The 9,998-nt window shown below is 46.6% G+C and overlaps 1 long non-coding RNA gene across 1 annotated transcript; it reads left to right on the forward strand.

Annotated features, from left to right (window-relative positions):
* Nucleotides 1–578: 578 nt before the first annotated feature.
* LOC310744777 lies at nucleotides 579–9,460 on the forward strand. Its single transcript, XR_014539738.1, has 2 exons — nucleotides 579–1,324; nucleotides 6,813–9,460. It is a non-coding gene; the product is annotated as an uncharacterized lncRNA (long non-coding RNA).
* Nucleotides 9,461–9,998: the final 538 nt, after the last annotated feature.

The following is a 9,998-nucleotide window of genomic DNA, read 5'->3' on the forward strand; positions in this document are numbered from 1 at the left end:
CCTCCTCCTCCTCCTCTTTTCTCCCCGAAGTACAAAGTGCGGATTCATTCACCCGCCTTCCTCTCGCCGCCCACCGGCCCTTCATCAGATCCCCCGCGGGCCGGAGAGAAGGCGAATTACTGGGGCTGAATTGGGAGGGAATGGCTGGTCTAAGGGAAAGGCTAATGTTTCCATTCCCCACCCCCCACAAAGACCACACAAAAAGCCACGACTTCGTTTACGGTGCCATTATGTAGCGTTTTAATCTGGGGATGGACTTTACCAAATGTTATCTATTGGGAGCGTAATGAAGCCCTTCTGTAGGCAGGCAAGCATTTTACGAATGCCACACACGGCGCCTCTGAACCAGCAAGGCTTCTCTCCGCTTGTATGGATGCGGGTGGGTGTGTGTGTGTGTGTTTTCTAAATAGTTCTGTGATTTATTCATGTTCGGTTAGGCTGCTGTTTCTCCCTCGACGCCCCCAAATATTGTTCATTGTTAGCTTTTAAAAACGCAATTCTCCCCAACATGCCGGGCTCTTCTTCCCTTTGTTACATCTATGGATCTCTATAAAAAAAGGTCCGCGTTATTCGCCAGCTGAGCTCCCACAGAAACGGGGTTTACGGCGAGCGAGAAACATTAGGTGGAATGGCGGGGGTTGGGAAGAGAGAAGGGAATGACTAAAAGTGCCTGGGATGTGTGCAGTTTTGGCTGCCATCAAAGTCACACTTCTTTTGGAACTGTGGATTCGGGAGGTCTTTTTGTTTTGGAAGGAAAGCTCCTCAAAAATCCTTAGAGTTGACGTCCATTCCAGGTGCTTAGCATTGAGGACGGGTAAATTCCGATGTTTCTGGTTAACTTAAACGGGGTGGTTCTGATTTTCCCTATCAATATGTGCATTCGCTTAGCCGAGCAGGTGATTTTTCGACAAACTATTGGGCCATAGCGGTCTTTCTTATGAATATGGCGTAAATAGATAGGTTTGTCCTTTCTTTCCGACCCCACGCCCGCGAGTCCTTAGTGCTTAATAAATTTGCCGCTTCTCCTGAGGATTTAGGTGCCTTCTGGACGAGGAAACGGCCTGCACCTTCTAGCTTCTCAGTTATCCCCTTCATCCACGTCGGAGGGGAGCCTTCCGGATCTCGCTCAGACTCGGCGAGGTCGCCGTCTTGGGACGAAAAGAAAACTGCGTCGCGAAACTAGGAGATCTCCTTCCTTCCACCACCGCGACCTGAGGATCGCCTAGGAAAGCGCGCCCGGCTCCTTCAGCCCCCGCCGGTGAGAGAGAGAGAAGAGGCCCCGTTTCCGCTTCCCAGCCCTTAACACCTTCCTGCGTCAGTCCCCGTGAGTATTCCTGTCGCCTTCACTGAAAGGCGTTATCATTATTTAACGGGGTGGGGTGGGTGTAAAATGCGATCAGGGCCACCATCTGTTCCTTCCAGTTTGGATTTATGTCCCCATAACTCAATCCCACTTTACCTAGCTTAGTTTGACTGTCGACTCTCTCGTTTGGAGACGCGTATTTATGATATGGCTAAGCGGCGGCGAGCGAGCCTATAAATAACGCGCGTAGGCTTGACTTTTTACGGTATTTCTTCGCAGGCAGGTGGGTTTCAGTTTGTGCTCCCTGCCTCGTTTGCGTCTGCCGGCCTCAGACTAAAACTCCACCATCTCCTAAATACACACCCTTGCGATTCTTTTTTTTTTTTTTAAGTATTAAGCCGTCAGAAGACAGACTTTGTTTGGTGTGTAAAACGCTGGGATCTCAAAAGCACCGTGCAGCAGCGAGTGTCGCTGTGCAGGTTTACTCGGAAGTAAGGCCAACTGGAAACTCGCTTTTTTTCTAGTAAGCGTGCGGTGGGGCTCCACGTTGGCGCTTTCGCGAGAAGCTTGACCTGCAGAAAAAGTGACCCCCCCTCCACTCTCTGGGAACAGCCAGCTGCTTTTAAACCTCCCCTCACTTTGACTTTGAGCGGAGGAGGGAGGCACTCACAGGACCAGAGATTGTCAAGGTCCTGGGCGCTTTTCATCCTGGCAGCCTAGATAGAATCCAGCTGCGCATGAGCGAAGGTGAGTGGCTAGAGCCTCTCCTTGCTGATGCGCGACTGTAGAGACGAGTCAGGCTTAGCTCCTTCCCCCTGACTTTGAACACGAGTCTCCTGGATTTTAGTGGCATCTTCCCACTCCCATCCCGGGCCCGTGAGAAAGGAAGAGGAAATGCGTCCACATCTGTCTGAACGTCTCTTCTCTTTGTTTTATTCTCAATGAAACAAGGCCTGATAGCTATTAATGTTGGATCTGCACCGCTACAATAAACAAGAGCCAGATGCGGAGCGATAAGTGTAAAGATCGGCGTGTAGCGGATGGGGAATCGGTTGATGATACTAAGAGAAAGGCATGCAAACCGCACACTTGCAAATGGTTTATTTATATGGCTTTCAGTTGCAATCGTGTCGTGGTTCACAGCCATCGGCTTATGCGCCTCGCACAGATGCTCCTGCAGCTCTTCTTGTGGGTCTGTTTCCTCTGGGATTTTCCCCTGCTGGAGCTCTGCGAGCCCCTGAAACAACTCCCCCCGCCCCGCTTCTCCTCCAGAGGAAATTCACCAGATGCACTAAGAAAGCTGCGCCTCGTGTTTATTCCTGGCTCCTGGTAAGGGACTTCTAAAACAAAGACAGAGGCTCTCGAAAGAATGGGAATTGCAGGAGAGGACGATGAGTGTCCAGCAGGCATTTTGATGGGCGGGTGAAAGTGGAAATCCAGAGCCAGAGGCTGCTTTCAGAAAAGACAAAAACCCGCCTGCAGAAACAGGCTGCTGCTCCTGCGTGCGGATGAGCCGCGGCTCGCACGCAAGCGCCTCTGACGTCGAAAACTGTCCACATGCGCCCTGGCTTCAGCCGAGAACCGGCCTGGCCTTGCACCTATCACGGGTCTTAACTTACTGGGCTTGCCTTGGGACTTTGAGCCAGGCAGGCCTTTGCCCTGCCTTCTGTGACACAGACCCCGTTGCCGCCATAATAATAATAATAATAATAATAATAATAATAATAATAATAATAATAAAAACAACCCACCCTTCTGCAAAAATTAAAACACAATGCAGAAACCGTTCCAAACAACTTACAATACAATAAGGTGGTGTCCTAAAAATATGCATCTCAAGAGTCAAAAGCCAGGGTAAAGACTGCATAGGCGCCATACATTTAAAGCACCCCCGCAAGAATCCTGGGAACTGTGGTTTGTTAAGGGTTCTGGGAATCGAAGCTCCGTGAATCGTAGCTCCCAAGATTCTTGGACGGGGGTGTACTTTGTAGCGTGTGTGCAGTCGAGTGAGCAGAAGGACGGGGCAAGAGCGGGCTGCCATCGCTCTTCCCATCGCACCGTTTGGGAAGTTAGGCAGAAACCAGCGAGCTTTATTTCCAAGTCTTGTGGCTCCGAAGAGATTTCAGTTTGCAGGCATTTCTAGCAAACAAACCATATGTTTAGGGTCCAGTGGAAATACATTTCGAGTGCGGTGCCAGGCCCTTTTGAAGCTGAGAGGACTCACTTTTCAATTCGTGACTTCAACTTTAGGATGACATCAGGGGAAGGGGAGGGGGGTTCCCGTCTGAATGCATAGGAGCCATGTCACAAATGTAAAATCCGCAACACTGCATGCCTCAGCTTCAGGATAGTACCCAACCTTAAACCCTTTACCTGCGAGTAAGTCCCGTTGGGAGAAGTGGAATGGTAAGGGACTGGTGTTTCCCTTACCTGTTGGTAGGCAGGTCTGTAACCTGTCTTCTAGAGACCTCCTGCCTATTATAGGTTGTCACGATCACCCAGCATTCAGAAATATTTTGCCTGTCATTTAACCCACACTTTAGCTATTATGGTTAACTGATCAGCCATTAACGTGCCCTAACATTTTTTATAAGCCTGATAATCTCCACATTTTGTTTTAGTAAATTCCATACAATAACTCTGCAGTACTTCTTCCTTTTGAAGCCTAGCCCTACGGACCACCCGTGTCCCTGGGGAACTCAGAATTCTGTTATTAGGAAAAGGCATTCAGAGACGAGCAGATTTTTATCCAACCCCCTCCCTGAATCGTTCCTAACAATCTCTCTCTCTGTCTCCCACCGCCACCACTCCCCGTTTTTAATGTTGCTTCACGTGGAGAGAGATGTCCACAAACGATCTCGAGATCCTTTCCTCCCCCTGGATAGTCCCAGCCAAATTCAGGCTCCATTCAGTGCATCGCTGAGATTTCAGCAGAGGGCAAGATGACGTTCGGATCATATTGGTCATATCTGAGATTTCCACATAAAGAAGAAACAGTGCGTTTTAAGACTATTTTAAAAATTAATGGCTTTTAATTTTAGGCCTCAGATGAGACAAAGACACAGTGCTGTTCCCAATAAGAATCACTTATGGGTCGGAAATGGTTGAATGTTGCTTGCCTTCCTCAAAGGGGCGCCTTGCTTGTTCCCAGTCACAAATATTTCCCCTACAATGTCCTGAGGTGTACGGTTCCTTATCCTTTATCTACAAGCAGTCTGATCCTAAGCATAATTTTAATGCAGAGAGACCCCGATTCAAATTCCTGCTTAAGCAATGAAGCTCATTGACAGATCTTAGGCCAGTATCTATCTCTCAGTCTAAACGATGCAATAGGGTTGATGTGAGCCCTTGAACTCCCTGGAGTATATTTGTTTATTTATTTGTTTGTGTATTTAATAAACCGCCTTTCTCCTAATATAGGATCCGGGGGTGGGGCCTGCAGCATGAATTAAAACAGACACAGCTAGAAACGTACAATCAATATGATTTAAAAATAATAATAATAATAATAAAGAACTTTAAACACAATCATTTAGCAGCAAAAGGGGGAAAAGGTACAGCACCCTTCCTGCACCTTGCCACAGCAGCCAGCTAGTTAGTGGCCAAAGACCTGTCTGAGCAAAAAAAGTATTTGTTGGGAAAAGGGAGAGCAAAAAAGGAACCAGCCTAGCCTCCAGTGGAAGGGAGTTCCACAGTCTGGGAGAAGAGAACGGAAAATGCCCTCTCCCATAAAAAGGCCCTCTCTCGTGGCCTCATCAAACGTGAATTCATAATGGAGGCAGGATAGAGAGAAAGGGTCCCCCAAAAGTCAGGGCAGTTTTATTTAAGGAGATACCGTCCTTCAGATAGTCTCGACCCAAGCATTATTTGTATAGCAATATAAATAAAATGGGACAAGTAAATTAATAGGAAATATCAGTTTCCAAAGCAGCATCATTGGGTTGCATGCAACCAAGTAACAGCCGATGAGGCCCATTGGTATTAATGGGTCCGTTGGTCATATCCACCGAGTTCAGTGGGTCTACTCTGAGTAGGACACATCCCATTTATTTCAGGGGAGTTTTTTTGTTTTGCTTCCATGATGGGTCGCAAATTCCTCTGGCACCAGCAACACTTTGGCCCCACTTCCTGTGTCGCTATTCCTCCCCTGTGATTCAATCTACTTCAGTCAGATTAAACGGGACTCCGGGGGCTGACAGTTAAGGGGCTCCTGGCGAAAAAGCTCCTGTGGCTCCAGCTGCTCCACTCGGAGCTGGGACTGGTCCTCCCGGGACAGGAGTTGTAAGGATTTTTTTTTTGCGGGGTCAGGCAGAACAGATGGGGAAGAGCCTCGAGGGAAGCCCCAAGGAACGGGCCGCTTAGCAGCACCTTCTGGTCTTCAGTAAAGGCAACAAGGGCACAACATGGCTGAGAAGAAGGAGGAGCCTCCAAGACCAGACCTTTCTGGTCTTCCAAACGCGTTTCCAAACGTTTTGGGGTCTCCGGGAGTAATCAGCCTGCCACGAGGCAGGAGTCGAAATCAAAACATCCCTCGCTTAATTCAAACTCCGTGACGGGTCCGCAGAACTCGGGTCTGGGTTCAGGAGAGAGATTCGCCTTTTCCCCGCCCTGGAAAAACCAGCAGGCCGTTCTTCGGTGGCATCTTGCCCTCCGAAGCAAGTCTTGCTCGCTTGCTCCCGGGTGAGAGATTGCCAAGGAGTGCAGTTTGAATCTGGCCGGTTCGCCAGATCGAGAGATTTATCAGATCCCCATTAAAATAGAGAAATGATTAGAGAGGAAATTATTTCTATGGGGAACTGGGCTTGGCGCTGTTCAGTCTTTCCTCTGGATAAAAGTGCGTTGGAAAAACTTTCCAAGGTCTGTATATAAACTTGCCAGTAAACGTCTTCCATCGGAATGTGCAATCCGGTTCCTCTGTTTTAATACGAGACTGGGGAGCAAATAAAGACTTTATGTGCACGTGACAAGGGTTCTTTCTTGGTAAAGTAAGTCAGACACCCTTCCACTTCCTAAGTAAGGTGTTGAAATCCAAGTAGAAGGTTTAATATTATCAGTGGATAATTAAAAGTGTCGTCTCCTTTAGGTTGGATTCCTATTATTATTATTAAAATTTATATACCGCCCTTCAAAAAAAAAAAATCTCAGGGCGGTTCACAAAATAAAATACAAGATGAAACACAAGTAATAATTAAACCCAAACAAGAAAACAAAAGCCCCGCCCAGTAGCCCGCGATCTACATATGATATGATGTCAAGTACATTCAATATTGAACTGAATGCAGGTTTTTTTAAAAAAACAAAAAGGAAGCATCCTTTGCTCTGAATCACGGCAACTCTTTACGTGTTTGTCCAGAGGTGTCCCATTGACTTCAGCAGAACTTGACTCTCGAGTCGACGTGCATTCGATGGCAGCCTTCGACCGCTTTTAGTTGTGGAGTCTAGAATCGAAGCAGCGTCAGCTCACTTCCTTCTGTTCACCTTCTGCGTTGTGTGGATCTGGCTGATATAGGGGCGCAGATCGATCGCCGACGTTACTCCTGCTCAGAGGAGGCCCACTGAAATCAATGGACTCGAATGATACCCGATGTACGAGAAGTCAGTAAGAAATAAAGCCGGCCATCTGCCAATCTCATTTTATGGAGTGCTTCGAAGCTGCTTCCTCCCAGGTCGCTTTGTGTACCTTGCCAACTGCTTCTGTTTATATAGTCCTTGTCTTGCCTTCTGCCATGACCTGTTAGGTTTGCATTTGGGAAAAAAGAAAAGAAAAAACCTCCGACTTTTATTGTTTGGCAAACCTGCTCTGAAACGGTAACAAACCCAGCAAGGTCAGCCGGAGGAATAGACAGGAGAAGAAGTCTCATGGAAAGTCCAGCTGGTTTGATATAGGAGTGAAGTCCACTGGTTTCAGTTTCCCTACTCTGAGTATGGCTAAGGTCGGCGAGCACCCCCACTAGGCGGAAGAGAAGAGAAAGAAAAGCCTGGGGCTTCTGTGTTTAGCAACGTAAACAGAAAGGAACAGTCCTTCACTCCAGCGTCCAGTAGGTAGGTTGATAAGCACCTCTACTAAACTGAGCGGGTCTTATTTCCCAGTAACCCGGCGTAGGTTTGAGCTGTGAATCCCATTGATTTCAACGAGAGGGATTCCTTAAGGCTGAAGGGCAATATATCAGTCGCCCAAAGGTAACCAATAAATGCATTACATATTGTCTTACCCAGTTAAAGCAAAACCATACATCATCATCATCATCATTGAATTGAAATCAGAAATACACACTAATTTCGCAGTGGATGTGTATATTGGAGCTGGACCGGCTTAATCTGGTGAAGCCACAAGCCAATTAAGGCGACGATCCAGTGCACATGGAAGAGAGTGGGATTTACTTCTGAGTAAACACATGCATGAGGTGAATGTTCCACTTGCGCCAACAGGTTTAACTGAAACAAAGAAGAGTCATGTGGATCCTTAGTGTTTAAGGACTTTAAGGACACACATTTATTATGGCATAAACTTCTCTGGAGTCTGGACTACAGTCCACTTAATCCGATGCTTGATTTGGCAGTGGGTTTAAATTTAACTGCTCTGCGTTGTTGCGGAATCACTATTATAACTCCCAAGTACAAGAAATTGTACTGTGCGTTTTTTTAAAAGACATTAATATTCACACGGAGTAAGTTGTTGGGGGGTTTCCAGCCTTTAGGGAACTGTTTAGTAAAATACCCAAATCGCTTTAGATAGTGTTTAAAGCGCACGCTGACAACTAGCGCTTTAAATCTCTGGAATCAGCCAAACCAAGTAAAGCGAGCAACTGAATTATTTTTTCTGCTTTTCAAAAAAAAAATAACTATTATTTAGGCAAAGGAAGAAATATCAACATTAGGATTCGAGGTTCCTGTTGAAGTCGGAAGAACATCCCATAAGTATTGCTTCCAAACTAATCCACAACCCAAGCCTGCAAGGGCCTGACTTAAACTCAAGGGCCTCGACTTTCCCGCTGCACGAAATGGAACTTATGTAAGTATCAGACTCCTAAATTCACCCGCAGCATCAGCGTTGCACGTGCGAGCTGGCCTTGATTTCTGCCTTAAGGTGGGATCCGCCTCTCTTAGAGGAAGCCCCTTTAACCAATGGCAACGGAGGAACCGGGGGAAATATCGCTCGCTCTTGAACTCTGGCGGCAGAAGAACGTTCGGAGCTGGAAAGCGGCTGAGCTCTCGCACCGAGGCAGAATCTCTGCTTGCCCACCTGCCTGGGCGAGTGTCTGCTAGCTAAGCATCGGTGGTATTGGTGACCCAAACCCACTGGGTGTTGTTACCTCTAGCCTGCAGCATCCGGCTTCGTTTCCTCTTCGCCCCGCAGCAACACATCTCCCCCAGCAACCCCTATTAAGTCACCGGGCTGGGCTTAGCACAACGGCCTGAACTGCTTTTCTCCAGCGCCAGCTCAGCCAACCAACCCTTCCCAAATGACAGAAAGGATGGAAGATCTGGTCCGGGCCTGGATGGATTAAGACCTTTTGTAAACCGCTTTGAGGTTTTCTGACAGTTAAGCAAGATATAAAAGTAGTGAGATGAATAATGCATTTCGGGGGCGTAAAGATCTTTCCATAGTAACAACCCAAGAACACAGAAATTAAATCCTGCGTTTAGTGGGACCTACCAACACTAGGAGACCGCGACTGAATTATCAGGGTAATCTTATACATGCCTGTTCAAAAGTAAGCCCCTTAATTCTAGATGCATTTACCCGGGAGTAAGCGCCATCGAACTCGGCTGGATTTGAACGGCATCGCGCTGTTACTCTGGAACTGGCAGATCCTGGACTGAGCAGTCCATTTTGGACCTTAGGCAACTGTGCTGACGGCGGGTGATGGAAGCTATGGGAGTTGAGGTCCCAAACATCTGGAAGGCACCAGACTGGCGAAAGCTGTTCTATGAAAATTATATGAATGGTGCAGAAGAGGGGCATAAACCACAGGGAAGTTCTCCTGCGAATTATCCAGTGAGATCCATTCTCTTGCGCAATGCTCTCCTGTGTCCCCACCTTTTTGTTTGTTTAATTGTCTGGTTTCTGAGATTGTTACTTGGTTGACTTGAGGAAATCACCTGCAACTGTGTAACTCAATGTGTGTTTACTCGGAAATAAATCACATTTATGTAAAGGTCCTGCCTTAATTTTATTTCTTCATTTTAGAAACGATAAACCAAATAGTGTTTTAAACCAACAACTGCGAAACCGTTCAAAAATAAATTTCAGGGTGGTATGGACAAACATTAAAAAAAAGTATATACAACACAACACAAACCAGCAATATAATAAAACATTCAACAAACACCATCATCTAAAATACATTGGCAAATAAAATGTTTTTAACCTGGCACTCTAAAGAATACAGGGTTGGCGCCAGGAGTATTATTTATTTAAACACATCTCCAAACCTATTAATATTTAAGCAGTATACAAAAATACAGCTTAGGAACAATGGAACTGCGTAACATTCAAAATGCGGGCACCACCACAAAGAAGGCCCTATTTTATTTTATCTTATTAAAAAAAAAAAAAAACATGCCTGATGTGCTCCTCTGACCATCTCAGGGCAGGAGCTCTCAGTCTACCAAACAACAGGGTTGCCGGAAGAGGCGAAAAGTCAGGTTGCTTTAAGCCTTCAGTGATAGGGCAGACTCTACAAGAAAAATC

Source organism: Podarcis filfolensis (genome assembly GCF_964270895.1).
Source record: "Podarcis filfolensis genome assembly, chromosome: 11".
NCBI lineage: Eukaryota > Metazoa > Chordata > Lepidosauria > Squamata > Lacertidae > Podarcis > Podarcis filfolensis.